At 47.1% G+C, this 15,757-nt stretch overlaps 1 pseudogene; it reads right to left on the bottom strand.

Annotated features, from left to right (window-relative positions):
- Window positions 1-12,962, bottom strand: part of LOC139256474 (zinc finger protein 256-like) — a 62,534-nt pseudogene extending 49,572 nt beyond the window's left edge.
- Window positions 12,963-15,757: the final 2,795 nt, after the last annotated feature.

Raw genomic sequence — 15,757 nt, 5'->3', positions numbered from 1 at the left:
GATTTCCCTCAGTTCCTCCTCCTTACTAGACCCTCTGACCCCTCTTATATCCGAAAGGTTGTTAGTGTCCTCCTTAGTGAATACCGAAACAAAGTACTTGTTCAATTGGTCCGCCATTTCTTTGTTCCCTGTTATGACTTCCCCTGATTCTGACTGCAGGGGACCTACGTTTGTCTTTACTAACCTTTTTCTCTTTACATATCTATAGAAACTTTTGCAATCTGTCTTAATGTTCCCTGCAAGCTTCTTCTCGTACTCCATTTCCCCTGCCCTAATCAAACCCTTTGTCCTCCTCTGCTGAGTTCTAAATTTCTCCCAGTCTCCGGGTTCGCTGCTATTTCTGGCCAATTTGTATGCCACTTCCTTGGCTTTAATACTATCCCTGATTTCCCTTGATAGCCATGGTTGAGCCACCTTCCCTTTTTTATTTTTACGCCAGACAGGAATGTACAATTGTTGTAATTCATCCATGCGGTCTCTAAATGTCTGCCATTGCCCATCCACAGTCAACCCCTTAAGTATCATTCGCTAATCAATCCTAGCTAATTCACGCCTCATAACTTCAAAGTTACCCTTCTTTAAGTTCTGGACCATGGTCTCTGAATTAACTGTTTCATTCTCCATCCTAATGCAGAATTCCACCATATTATGGTCACTCTTCCCCAAGGGGCCTCGCACAACGAGATTGCTAATTAATCCTCTCTCATTACACAACACCCAGTCTAAGATGGCCTCTCCTCTAGTTGGTTCCTCGACATATTGGTCTAGAAAACCATCCCTTATGCACTCCAGGAAATCCTCCTCCACCGTATTGCTTCCAGTTTGGTTAGCCCAATCTATGTGCATATTAAGGTCACCCATTATAACTGCTGCACCCTTATTGCATGCACCCCTAATTTCATGTTTGCTGCCCTCCCCAACATTACTACTACTGTTTGGAAGTCTGTACACAACTCCCACTAACGTTTTTTGCCCTTTGGTGTTCTGCAGTTCTACACATATAGATTCCACATCATCCAAGCTAATGTCCATTCTAACTATTGCATTAATCTCCTCTTTAACCAGCAATGCTACCCCACCTCCTTTTCCTTTTATTCTATCCTTCCTGAATGTTGAATACCCCTGGATGTTGAGTTCCCAGCCGTGATCATCTTGGAGCCACGTCTCCGTAATCCCAATCACATCATATTTGTTAACATCTATTTGCACAGTTAATTCATCCACCTTATTACGGATACTCCTTGCATTAAGACACAAAGCCTTCAGGCTTGTTTTTTTAACACCCTTTTTCCTTTTAGAATTTTGCTGTACAGTGGCCCTTTTTGTTTTTTGCCTTGGGTTTCTCTGCCCTCTACTTTTCCTCATCTCCTTTCTGTCTTTTGCTTTTGTCTCCTTTTTGTTTCCCTCTGTCTCCCTGCATTGATTCCCATCCCTCTGCCATATTAGATTAACTCCTCCCCAACAGCACTAGCAAACACTCCCCCTAGGACATTGGTTCCGGTCCTGCCCAGGTGCAGACCGTCCGGTTTGTACTGGTCCCACCTCCCCCAGAACCGGTTCCAATGCCCCAGGAATTTGAATCCCTCCCTGCTGCACCACTGCTTAAGCCATGTATTCATCTGAGCTATCCTGCGATTCCTACTCTGACTAGCACGTGGCACTGGTAGCAATCCCGAGATTACTACTTTTGAGGTCCTACTTTTTAATTTAGCTCCTAGCTACTTAAATTCGTTTCGTAGGACTTCATCCCTTTTTTTTTTTACCTATGTCGTTGGTACCAATGTGCACCACGACAACTGGCTGTTCTCCCTCCTTTTTTAGAATGTCCTGCACCCGCTCCGAGACATCCTTGACCCTTGCACCAGGGAGGCAACATACCATCCTGGAGTCTCGGTTGCGGCCACAGAAACGCCTATCTATTCCCCTTACAATTGAATCCCCTATCACTATCGCTCTCCCACTCTTTTTCCTCCCCTCCTGTTCAACAGAGCCAGCCACGGTGCCATGAACTTGGCTGCTGCTGCCCTCCCCTGATGAGTCATCCCCCTCAACAGTACTCAAAGCAGTGTATCTGTTTTGCAGGGGGATGACCACAGGGGACTCCTGCACTACCTTCCTTGCACTGTTCTTCCTGCTGGTCTTCCATTCCCTATCTGGCTGTGGACCCTTCACCTGCGGTAAGACCAACTCGCTACACGTGCTACTCACGTCATTCTCAGCATCGTGGATGCTCCAGAGTGAATCCACTGTCAGCTCCAACTCTGCAACGTGGTCCGTCAGGAGCTGGAGGCTGATACACTTCCCGCACATGTAGTCGTCAGGAACACTGGAGTCGTCCCTGAGTTCCCACATGGTACAGGAGGAGCATAACACGCGACCGAGCTGTCCTGTCATGACTTAACCCTTAGATAGGCAACAACAATGCTAAAGTTTACTCACTGTTATCGAAAAGAAGAAAGAAAAACTACTCACCAATCACCAGCCAATCACTTACCCCCTTGGCTGTGACATCATCTTTCTGTTTCTTTCTACTTCTTTTTTGCCTTCTCCCTGTAGCTGCACAAGTCACGCCTCTCGCTCCCGCTGGGCCTTTTATAGGCCTCCGACCCCGGACTCGCGCCTCTCGCTCCCGCTGGGCCTTTTATAGGCCTCCGACCCCGGACTCGCGCCTCTTGCTCCCGCTGGGCCTTTTATAGGCCTCCGACCCCGGACTCACGCCTCTCGCTCCCGCTGGGCCTTTTATAGGCCTCCGACCCCGGACTCGCGCCTCACTAACTGCCGCCGCCTCTCGCTGCCGAGATGTACAATAGCTTTTAAAAAGGCGAGTGGGAAAATGTTGGGATAAGGAATAATTGGAATAATTGTAAACAATATAGGGAAAGGACTCTTGGAGAGTCTGCACAGGCATAATGGGCCAAATGACCTCTTCCTGTGCTGATAACATCCATGACTGCATACAAAGAGACAGCTTTGCTCAATGATGACCAAGCCAAGACCGAGAACCATGGGGAACCTACAACCCATCCACATTACTCCATGAACCACCAGCTATTCCAGGAACAAGTAAAGAACAAATTGTTTGCATCAAAATTCAGACAACACAGAAAATGCTGTAACCACTCAGCAGCTGAGAGAGAGAACACAGGAGTTCACGCAAGTTGACAAAGGGTCCACACCAATCTTCCCTCTAATTTATATTTTAGGTGCGCGCTCCCTTTAACTGGCTGCATAACCCATTCAAATTTCCGTGCTTGTGCAGTTTCTTCAATGTAAAAGCCGGTGAGCGGCCTGTGCGGAACCTCCAGACCGCTGAGCGGCCGTACAGCTTAGCCGGGCGACGGACCAAGAGCTGGAAAGTGGGATTAGGCTGGATAGCTCTTTATCGGCCGCACAGACATGATGGGCCAAATGGCCTCCTTCTCTGTTGTAAACTGCTATGATTCCATGTTACCAATCCTCTCCTGTCTGATATAAACCCACCCCACAGTCACTGACACCAATCCCCTCCTGTCTGATATAAACCCACCCCACAGTCACTGACACCAATCCCCTCCTGTCTGATATAAACCCACCCCACAGTCACTGACACCAATCTCCTCCTGTCTGATATAAACCCACCCCACAGTCACTGACACCAATCTCCTCCTGTCTGATATAAACCCACCCCACAGTCACTGACACCAATCCCCTCCTGTCTGATATAAACCAACCCCAGTCACTGACACCAATCCCCTCCTGTCTGATATTAAACGATTATCAACATAGGCAGTCTCTCGGAGTCGAGGATGACTTGTTTCCACATTAAAACGAGATCTCAGATGTCTGTTAAGTCCAGTGCGGGAGCTACAGTCTCTGTCGCAGGTTGGACAGACGGTGGTTGAAAGTACGTTGGTTGAAGTGCCGGTTTGTTGAAGTGCTTGGGTTGTCGTGCGCTCCTCCTGCTCTCTGCGTTTGGTCTCCACTTGCTCCAGGTGGAGAGACTCGAAGTGTTCGACGCCCTCACGGATTATTCTCTTCCATTTTGAGTGATCTTGCACCAGGGATTCCCAGGTGTCGGTGGGGATGTTCAACTTCTTCAAGGGGGCCTTGAGGGTGGCCTTGAAGTGTTTCCTCTGCCCCCTGGGGCTCGCTTGCCGTGTTGAGGTTCCGAGCATAGCGCTTACTTTGGGGGTCTTGTATCGGTCATATGGACAATGTGGTCCATCCATCATTGCTGATCGAGCGTGGTCAATGCTTCAATGCTGAGGATGTTGGCCTGCGTGAGAACAGATGTTGGTGCACCTATCCTACCAATGGATTTGCAGGATCTTCCGGAGGCAGTGTTGATGGAACTTCTCCAGTGCTTTGATGTGCCTGTTGTACATAGTCCATGTCTGAGAAGCATGTCTGAGGGCAGGTATCACTACTGCTCTGTCGACCATGAGCTTTGTGCTAGTTTTAAAGTTCTGGTCTTCAAACACTCTTATCCTTAGGCGACCAAAGGCTGTGCTGACACACAGAAGACGGTGTTGGACCTCATGATCAAAATCTGCCCTGGCCGACAGTAGGCTCCCGTGGTATGAAAAATGGTCCACGTTATCCAAGGCCTCATCTTGGATTTTGTTAATCGGGGAGGGGGGGGCGGGGCAGCATGGGGGAGCAGTGCTGTGGGGCGGGGGCAGGTTGATAGAGCACCTTTGTTTTACTGATGTTTAGTGTAAGACCTATGCTCTCAGAGGCTACGGTGAACGTGTTGACGCTGGTTTGGAGTGCGACCTCCGAGTGAGCACAGACACAAGCATCATCTACATATTGTAACTCGCTGACAGAGGATGGCACCACCTTGGATCTGGTCTGAAGGCGATGGAGGTTGAACAGTTTCCCGTTTGTTCTGTAGATTATCTCCACTCCAGCGGGAAGCTCACTGACGGTGAGATGTAGCATTGCAGCAAGGAAGATCGAGAAGAGCGTTGGTGCAATGACACAGCCTTGCTTCTCCCCGGTCCGTACATGAACTGGGTCTGTGGTGATCCAATGGTCAGGATCACAGCTTGCATGTTATCACGAAGCAAGTGGAGGAAGGTGACAAATTTTTGAGGACAGCCGAATTTGAAGAGTACACTCCATAATCCCTCACGGTTGACGGTGTCAAAGGCCTTGGTCAGGTCAAAGAAGGTTGAACCAACTCCACAGTCACTGACACCCATCTCCTCCCATGTGATATAAACCAACCCTTGTCACTGACACCAAGTGGACTGGAAAAATATGTTAAAGGGTAAGACTAGAAACGCAGTGGCAAACATTTAAGGAGATATTTCATAACTCTCAGCAAAGATTTATTCAATTGAGAAATAAAGATGCTAAGAGAAGGATGAACCATCCCTGGCTAATTAAGTATGTAAAGCTTGGTGTCAAATTGAAAAAAAGGCATACAATGTTGCGAAGGACAGTGGAAGGCCAGAGGATTGGGAAATTTTTAAAAACCAGCAAAGGACTAAAAAAATGATAAAGACAGAGAAGATAGCAGATGAGAGCAAACTAATAAGAAATACAAAAAGACAATAAGAGCTTCTAAAGGGATATAAAAAGAAAACAAGTAGCTAAAGTAAATATTGGTCCCTTAGAGGATGAGACTGGAGAATTAATAATGGGAAACACGGAAATGGCAGAGATTTTGAACAAATATGGGTCTTCATGGTAGAGGACACTAAAAACATCCCAACAGTTGATAATCAAGGAGCTGGCGGGGGGACTTAAAACAGTTACTATCACTAGAGATAAAGTATTAAGCAAACTAATGGGACTAAAGGTGGACAAGTCCCCTGGACCTGACGACATGCATCCTTGGGTTTTAAAAGTGACTGCAGAGATAGTGGATGCATTGGTTGTAATCTACGAAAATTCCTTGAATTCTGGAGATTCCCAGCGGACTGGAAAACCACAATCGTTACACTCGTATTTAAGAAAGGAGGGAGACAGAGAGCAGGAAACTATAGACCAGTTAGCCTACCAGCGGTCATTGGGAAAATACTGGAGTCCATCATTAAGGAAGTAGTAGCAGGACATTTAAAAAATCATATTGCAGTCAAGCAAAGTCAGCGTGGTTTTATGAAAGGGAAATCATGTTTGACAAATTTGATGGAGTTGTTTCAAAATGTAATATGTAATAAGCAGAGTGGTTAAAGGAGAACCACTTGATGTCATATATTTGGATTTCCAGAAAGCATTCGATAAGGTACCACACAAAAGGTTACTGCACAAGCTAAGAGCTCACGGTGTTGGGGGTAATATATCAGCATCGATAGAGGATTGGCTAACTAACAGAAAACAGAGAGTCGGGATAAATGGGTCATTTTCAGGTTGGCAAACTGTAACTAGTGGGATACTGCAGGGATCAGTGCTGGGGCCTCAACTATTTACAATTTATATTAATGACTTGGATGAAGGGGCTGAGTGTAACGCAGCCAAATTTGCTGATGATACAAAGACAGGTGGGAAAGTAAGTTGTGAGAGGATGCAAATAATCTACAAAGGGATAAAGATAGGCTCAGTGAGTGGGCAAAAATCTGGCAGATAGACTATAATATGATAAAATGTCAGGTTATCTCCTTTGGTAGGAAAAATAAAAAAGCTAATTATTTAAATGAGGATTAGAAAATGCTGTAGTACAGAGGGATCTGGGGGTCTTTGTACATGAAACTCAAAAAGTTAGCATGCAGGTACAGCAAGTAATCAGGAAGGCAAATGGAATGGAGTATAAAAGCAGAGAAGTCCTGCTACAACTGTACAGGGTATTGGTAAGACCACACCTGGAGTACTGCGCAGTTTTGGTCTGGACTTGTCTCCATTCCCGTGCCGAGGGGATTGCTGCACCAGATGGGAGGGGCAACATTTGGGGACACTGATTCCCCACCAATTCCCATTCCCCTTCTTTCTGGTGGATAATGGAGGGGCCACTGTGTGAATTGTGCCAGTTAGTAAGAATTGTCAGCAAGCTCTTTCCAATTGGAGATTTTATTCAGTGGAAACTTTCACACACTATTGTAGATTTTGTACCAAAGATCAATTTAGGATTAAAGTAAAAGTTCATAATTTTATTGCAAACTGAAGGGGAAAGATAACACACAGCGTTTCTTAAATGGACACTGCAGCCCCGAGAACACAACCAGCAATATATCCAGAATATTAAAGTCCAGCCCAGTTATAGGGTTATCATCAGCAGAAACAAACCCCAACTGTCAGAATGAACATGGTTCAGTCGGGATGTGATTAACAGCAGCAATAACAGCAGATTCCAACCCCTGCAATCACTTGTGAACTCGCTGGTGTCTCAGCAGGTGGGATGAACAAGTGAATCCCTTCCCACACTCAGAGCAGGTGAACGGCCTCTCCCCGGTGTGAACTCGCTGGTGTGTCAGAAGGCTGGACGACTGAGTGAATGCCTTCCCACACTCAGAGCAGGAGAACGGCCTCTCCCCAGTGTGAACTCGCTGGTGTGTCAGCAGGCTGGATGACACAGTGAATCCCTTCCCACACTCAGAGCAGGTGAACGGCCTCTCCCCAGTGTGAACTCGCTGGTGTCTCAGCAGTTGGGATGACAGAGTGAATCCCTTCCCACACTCAGAGCAGGAGAACGGCCTCTCCCCAGTGTGAACTCGCTGGTGTGTCAGCAGGCTGGATGACACAGTGAATCCCTTCCCACACTTACAGCACGTGAACCGCCTCTCCCCAGTGTGAACTCGCTGGTGTCTCAGCAGGTGGGATGAGAGTGAATCCTTTCCCACACTCAGAGCAGGTGAACGGCCTCTCCCCAGTGTGAACTCGCTGGTGAGTTACAAGTTGGAATGACCGAGTGAATCCCTTCCCACACACGGTGCAGGTGAACAGCCTCTCCCCAGTGTGACTGCGTCGATGCATTTCCAGCTCACGCGGTTTTCTGTATACCTTCCCACAGTCTTAACACATTCCCACGGTTTCTCCGTGGTACGGGTATCCTTGTGTCTCTCCAGGTTGGATGATCAGTTGAAGTCTCGCCCACACACAACACGTTTACAGTTTCTCTGCGCTGTGAATGGTGCGATGTTTTTTCAGGCTGTGTAACTGGTTAAAGCTCTTTCCACAGGCAGTGCACTGGAACACTCACTCGGGTCTGTGTGTGTCTTTGGTGCTTTTCCAGTCACACTGATATTTGAAATCTTCTCCCACAGACTGAACAGACAAACACTTCTCCTTCCACTTTCAAAGGCCAATGATATTCAGGTCCTGATGAATCGATTGACTCCGTCAGATCTTGACGTGATGTTTGGTTTTTGTTTCCTGTCTGAAAATCTCCCCTTCTAATACGCTGCAAAAGGAGATAACAAAAATCATCACTGTCAGTACAAGACAGAAATTCATCTCCGGAATCAACTTCGTGAACCTTCTCTGAACTGCCGCCAAAGCAAGTATATCCTTTTGTAAATATGGAAACCAAAACGCACGCAGTATTCCAGGTGTGGCCTCACCAATACCCTGTGTAACTGTAGCAAGACTTCCCTGCTTTTATACTCCATCCCCTTTGCAATAAAGGCTAAGATACCATTGGCCTTCCTGATCACTTGCTGTACCTGCATACTATCCTTTTGTGTTTCATGCACAAGTATCCCCAGGTCCCGCTGTACTGCAGCACTGTGCAATTTTTCTCCATTTAAATAATAACTTGCTCTTTGATTCTTTCTACCAAAGTGCATGACCTCACACTTTCCAACATTATACTCCATCTGCCAAATGTTTACCCGCTCACTTAGCCTGTCCTCCTCACGCATTGCTTTTCCTCCCATCTTTGTATCATCAAACTTGGCTACGTTACACTTGGTCAATTCTTCCAAGTTGTTAATATAGATTGTAAATATTGGGACCCAGCACTGTGGCACCCCACTAGTTACTGATTGCCAACCCGCGAATGAACCATATCCCGACTCTGTTTTCTGTTCGTTAGCCAATCCTCTGTCCATGCTATTATCCCCTACCCCGTGAACTTTTATCTTGTGCAGTAACCTTTTATGTGGCACCTTGTCAAATGCCTTCTGGAAGTCCAAATACACCACATCCACTGGTTCCCCCTTATCCACCCTGTTCGTTACATCCTTAAAGAGTTCCAGCAAATTTGTCAAACATAACTTCCCCTTCATAAATCCATGCTGACTCTGCCTGACCAAATGTTGTTTCTCCAAATGTCCTGCTACTGCTTCTTTAATAATGACTCCAACATTTTCCCAACCACAGATGTTAGGTTAACTGGTCTATAGTTTCCTGCTTTTTGTCTGCCTCCTTTTTTAAATAGGGGCATTACATTTGCAGTTTTCCAATCTGCTGGAACCTCCCCAGAATCCAGGGAATTTTGGTAAATTACAACCAATGCATCCACTATCCCTGCTGCTACTTCTCTTAAGACCCTAGGATGCAAGCCATCAGGTCCAGGGGATTTATTTGCCTTTAGTCCCATTATCTTACTGAGTACCACCTCCTTAGTGATTGTGATTGTGTTAAGTTCCTCCCCCGCTATAGCCCCTTCACTATCCACTGTTGGGATATTGTTAGTGTCCTCGACTGTAAAGTCTAATACAAAATATTTGTTCAGAGTTTCTGCCATCTCCATGTTCCCCATTACTAATTCCCTGGTCTCATCCTCTAAGGGACCAACATTTACTTTAACCACTCTTTTCCTTTTTATATACCTGTAGAAACTCTTGCTAATGGTTTTTATATTTCTTGCTAGTTTACTTTCATAGTCTATCTTCCCTTTCTTAATCATTTATTTTTACTCATTCTTTGCTGGCTTTGAAAAGATTCCCAGTCTTCTGTCCTCGCTCTAGTTTTAGCCACTTTGTATCCACTTGTTTTTAATTGGATACCGTCCTTTATTTCTTTAGTTAGCCACGGATGGCTATCTTTTCTTTTACACCCTTTTCTCCTCACTGGAATATATTTTTCTTGAGAGTTGTGAAATATCTCCTTAAATGTACGCTACTGTTCATCAACCGTCCTACACTTTAATCTATTTTCCCAGTCCACTTTAGCCAACTCTGACCTCATACCTTTGTAGTCTCCTTTATTTAAGCTGAGTACGCTGGTTTGAGTTCCAACTTTCACATCCTCCATCTGAATTTGAAATTCAGCCATGCTATGGTCATTCATTCCCAGGGGATCCTTTACTAGGAGATTGTTTATTAATCCTGTCTCATTACACAGGACCAGATCCAATATAGCCTGCCCGCTGGTTGGTTCTGTTACATACTGCTCAAGGAACCTGTCCCTTATGCACTCTATGAACTCCTCCTCAAGGCTACCCTGACCAATTTGATTTGTCCAATCAATATGGAGGTTCAAATCACTTATGATTATTGCTGTTCCCTTTTTACAAGCTCCCACTATTTCCTGGTTTATACTCCGACCAACAGAGTTGCTACTGTCAGGGGGCCTATAGACTACACCCAGCAGTGACTTTTTTGCCTTATTATTCTTTATCTCCACCCAAACTGTTTCAACATCTTGATCATTTGAGCCAATATCATTTCTCACTATTGCAGTGATTCCATCCTTTATCAACAGAGCTACTCCACCTCCTTGTCCTTTCTGCCTGTCCTTCCAGATTGTCAAGTAACCCATAATATTTAGTTCCCAGTCTTGGTCACTTTGCAACCATGTCTCTGTAATGGCTATCACACCATACCCATTTGCATCTGTTTTTGCCGTCAGCTCATCTATTTTGTTACGAATGCTAAGTGCATTTAGACCAAGAGCGTTTAAATTTTTTTTTTTTAAACCTTTTTTCCTGCTGGTTTCCTTTCTCCTTCAAACTCACTTTCTTTATTTTTGCTTTCTAATTCTAGCTTTACTCCCCTCCCCACTGAATCTATTCCGAGGTTCCCATCTCCCTGCCAGGCTAGTTTAAACTCTCCCCAACAGCACTAGCAAATCCCCCGCGAGGATATCGGTCCCGGCTCTGTTGAGGTGCAAACCGTCCGGCTTGTACAGGTCCCAATACCTCAGGAAACTAAAGCCCTCCCGCCTGCTCCATCTCTCCAGCCATGTATTCATCTGCTCTGTCCTCCTGTTTCTGTACTCACTAGCTCGTGGCATCGGGAGTAATCCGAAGATTACTACCTTTAAGGTCCTGCTTTTTAATTTCTCTCCTAGCTCCCTAAACTCTGCCTGCAGGACCTCATCCCTCTTCCTACCGATGTCACTGGTCACGATATGGACCACGACCTCTGGCTGCTTCCCACCCCCCCCAAGAATGCCCTGTAGCCGCTCAGTAACATCCTTGATCCTGGCACCAGGGAGGCAACATACCATCCTGGAGTCATGTCTGCGGCCGCAGAAACGCCTGTCTGCTCCCCTGACTAGCGAAACCCCTACCACTATAGCTCTTCCATTCTTCTTCCTCCCCCTCTGTGCAGCTGAGCCACCCGTGGTGCCATGGACTTGGCTCTGGCTGCACTCCCCAGAGCCACCATCGCCCTCACCGGTGCTCAGTACAGAGTACCGGTTAGAGAGGGAGATGGACTCGGGACTCCTGCACTACCTGCCTAGTCCTCCTCTTCTGTCTGGCAGTCACCCAATCCCTCTCTGCCTGCACACTCTTAAACTGCGGGGTGACCACCTCTAGAAAGGTGTTATCCACGTAGCTCTCAGTCTCACGGATGCACCACAGTGACTCCAGCCGCCGCTCAAGCTCCAAAACGTGGAGCTGGAGTTGGTGCAGCTGGAGACACCTCCTGCACACTTGGTCGTTCCGGCCGCGTGAAGCATCCAGGATTTCCCACATGCCACAGGATGTGCAATCCATGGGACTGAGCTGTCCTGCCATCCCTCTCGTTACACTCGCAACTATCAAATAGAACTAAACTCTAAACCTTAGCACAACACACCCAGCCGCTACTCAGCAATCCGCTGATTTAATTAATTACTTCTACTTAGTGAATAAAGATCACTGATCTATTTAATTGCAGTTCCTGACTTACACCAATGCCCAAGGTTTATTAGAGAAAAATACTCACTAATCATACAGCACAGGAGGCCATTCGGCCCATCAAGCTGTGCAAATCTCTGAGAGCCATTCAATGACTCCGCTCCGCTCTTTCCCCAAAGCCCCAGAAATTGTTCCCTTTGAATGATTGGTGTTTGAAAGTTAACACTGATGTCCTTTCCAGAGCAGTGGCCAGTATTGAAGAGCATCCTGTAACTAGTGACTGACCATCAGCTTGTTGTTGTACCCGAGACTGCTGTTAATGCTGGAACAGACTGATCAGCTGACCCTGCCCCTGACCCTCAGCTTTGGGGTCACCTTTAAATTGGACCATTTGCTTTGGAATGTCTCCCAATTTTCTTCCAAAATACATTTTCTCTCCTGTGCAACATGGCGGCCAGTGACCCCGCTGAGCCGGGCCTGTCACCGCGGGTCAAACCCGGGGTAAGCCTGAGGCCTACAGCGGGGGGGTGTGGAGCTCCCTGTCCGGCCTCCCCGCGGGTCCACAGCGTCTGTCCGCCTGCTCCGGCCGCGCATGCTCAGTGCGGGAGATCCGGGCTCAGCCCCGCCCACTCGGGGGGGGGCGCAAGCCCCGCCCCTCGCACACTCCATTGGTTGGAGGACCAACCGCCCGGTCCTCCAGCCCCGCCCCCGCTCTTCCTATTGGTCCGGAGCCGCCGTCAATCACCCGGGCAGTGTGAGCTGAGCATGCGCGGTGGGGCGGCTGAGCGATGGGCGGAGGGAGCGGGTTAATAAACCCCGGGGGGACGCGGGCTTCACACCCACCGAGTGCGGGCCCAGGCCCCGCCCGCCCGCCCGAGAGACAACACTCCGCATTACCCGCTTCACACACACCCGCTGTGGGCCTCCGGCCTTTCCCCGGGCGGGGGGGCAGCTGCCGGGTCTTTCTCCCGGGGACAGGCCCCCGGCAACCGCCGCCATCTTGGGAGGCTGAGGGGGCGGCAGGGCGCATGCGCGGCCTTTCCCTGGGCCAGGAACCAGGAGCAGAGAATGTTGTGAATTTTGTAAAGTGCTGCTCCAGGCTGTGAGAGAAGTGGGGCAGCACCGACAGGCCGCACCCCACCCGGCTCTGACAGTCACTGCATTCATCAGCGACAAATATCAGCCGCCTTTCAATGTGCAAACACAAATGTCTCTTCTGTCTGTGGGAGAAGTGGGGCAGCAAACCCCACCCAGCACAACTTACCTTTAAAATGTCACAGGAGAAATGGTCAGCGAGTGTGGGTAAAGAAAGGAGAATCATTTAACAGTAATAGGATAGTAACAGACTTCAAGACACAGACTGGTGACATGGGCAGATACAATTTAATGCAGAGAATGTAAAGTGATGCATTTTTGAAGGAAGAAAAAGGGGAGGCATTTTAAACTAAATGGTACTATTTAAAGGGGATAGAGGAATATGTGTATATTAAATCTGGGTGGGCAGGATCAGCTGATCAATCTGTTAACGCATCCGGAGCCTTGGCTTTATGAACAGCAGTATAGAGTACAAAAGCAAATAAGTTATGCTATGAGGAACTTAACATAATCACTAAGGAGGTGGTACTCAGTAAGATAATGGAACTAAAAGCGGATAAATCCCCTGGACCTGATGGTTTGCATCCTCGGGTCTTAAGAGAAGTAGCGGCAGGGATAGTGGATGCATTGGTTGTAATTTAGCAAAATTCCCTGGAATTCTGGGGAGGTCCCAGCAGATTGCAAAACTGCAAATTGTAACAGCTCTATTTTAAAAAAAGGAGGCAAACAAAAAGCAGGAAAGTATAGACCAGTTAGCCTAACATCTGTGGTTGGGAAAATGTTGGAGTCCATTGTTAAAGAAGCAGTAGCAGGACATTTGGAAAAGCAAAATTCAGTCAGGCAGAGTCAGCATGGATTTATGAAGGGGAAGTCATGTTTGACAAATTTGCTGGAATTCTTTGAGGAAAAACGAAGTGTGGATAAAGGGGAACCAGTGGATGTGGTGTATTTGGATTTCCAGAAGGCATTTGACAAGGAGCCACAAAAAAGGGTACTGCACAAGATAAAAGTTCACAGGGTTCAGGGTAATATAATAGCGTGGATAGAGGATTGGTTAACTAAGAGAAAACAGTCGAGATAAATTGTTCATTCTCGGGTTGGCAATCAGTAACTAGTGGGATGCTACAGGGATCAGTGTTGGGACCCCAACTATTTACAATCTATATTAACTCGGATGAAGGGACCGACTGTCACGTAGCCAAGTTTGCTGACAATACAAAGATGGGAGGAAAAGCAATGTGTGAGAAGGACACAAAAACCTGCAAAAGGACATAGACAGGCTAAGTGAGAAGGCAAAAATTTAGCAGATGGAATATAATGTTGGAAAGTGTGAGGTTATGCACTTTGGCAGAAAAACAATCGAAGAGCAAGTTGTTATTTAAATGGAGAAAAATTACAAAGTGCTGCGGTCCTGGTGCATGAAACACAAAAGGTTTGTTTGCAGGTACAGCAAGTGATCACGAAGGCCAATGGAATCTTGGCTTTATTGCAAAGGGGATGGAGTATAAAAGCAGGGAAGTCTTGTTACAGTTATATAGAGTATTGGTGAGGCCACACCTAGAATACTGTGTACAGTTTTGGTTTCCATATTTAAGAAAGGATATACTTGCTTTGGAGGCATTTCAGAGAAGGTTCGCTCAGTTGATTGGAGATGAGGGGGTTGACTTATGAGGAAAGGTTGAGTAGGTTGGGCCTCTACTCATTGGAATTCAGAAGAATAAGAGATGATCTTCTTGAAACATATAAGATTGTGAGGGGGCTTGACAAGGTGGATGCAAAGAGGATGTTTTCACAGATAGGAGAGACTAGAACTAGGGGGCATAATCTTAGAATAAGGGGCCATCCATTTAAAACTGAGATGAGGAGGAATTTAATCTCTCAGAGGGTTGTAAATCTGTGAAATTCGCTGCCTTAAAGAGATGTGGAAGTTGGGTCAATGAATAAATTTAAGACAGAGATAGACAGTTTCTTAACCAATAAGGGGTTATGGGGAGCAGACAGGGACGTGGATCCAAGTCCATGATCGGATCAGCTATGATCGTATTAAATGGCAGAGCAGGCTCGAGGGGCCGTATGGGCAACTCCTGCTCCTATTTCTTATGTTCTTATGTACAGCCTCAGCTGGAGTCCAATTCTGGGCACCACTTTTTAGGAAGGATGTGAAGGCCTTAGAGAGGGTTCAGAAAAGACTTACGAGGATGAGGGACTTCAGTTACGTGGATAGACTGGAAAAGCTGGGGTTGTTCTCCTTGGAGCAAAGATGGTTGAGAGGAGAATTGATAGAGGTGTGCAAAATCATGAGGGGTCTGGACAGAGTAGATAGAGAGAAACTGTTCCCATTGGCCGAAGGGTGAAGAACCAGAGGACACCGAGTTAAGGTGATTGGCAAAGGAACCAATGGCAATGTAAGAAAAAACTTTTTTACGCAACGAGTGGTTAGGATGTGGAATGCACGGCCTGAAAGGGCGGTGGAGGCAGACTCAATTGTGGTGTTGAGGAGGGAGTGGGATCAGGGTGTGAAGGAGAGACAATTGCAGGGACTGGGACTCCCTGAGATGCTCTGGCAGGGAGCCGGCACAGGCTGAGTCCCCACTCTGTGATGTCACCATTCCCTGATGCTGTGCCTGAGTCCCGCCCCTCGGGTCCCCCGATTGGTTGGAGGACCCGCCCCTCCCTCCCTCCCTATTGGTCACAGCTCATGTCAGTCACTGCCGTGGCGTTGATCACGTA

The sequence above is a fragment of the Pristiophorus japonicus genome, chromosome 3 (assembly GCF_044704955.1).
Source record: "Pristiophorus japonicus isolate sPriJap1 chromosome 3, sPriJap1.hap1, whole genome shotgun sequence".
Taxonomy (NCBI): Eukaryota; Metazoa; Chordata; class Chondrichthyes; family Pristiophoridae; genus Pristiophorus; species Pristiophorus japonicus.
Note: the sequence above shows the minus strand (reverse complement) of the source record. Positions and strands in the feature narration are given on the sequence as shown.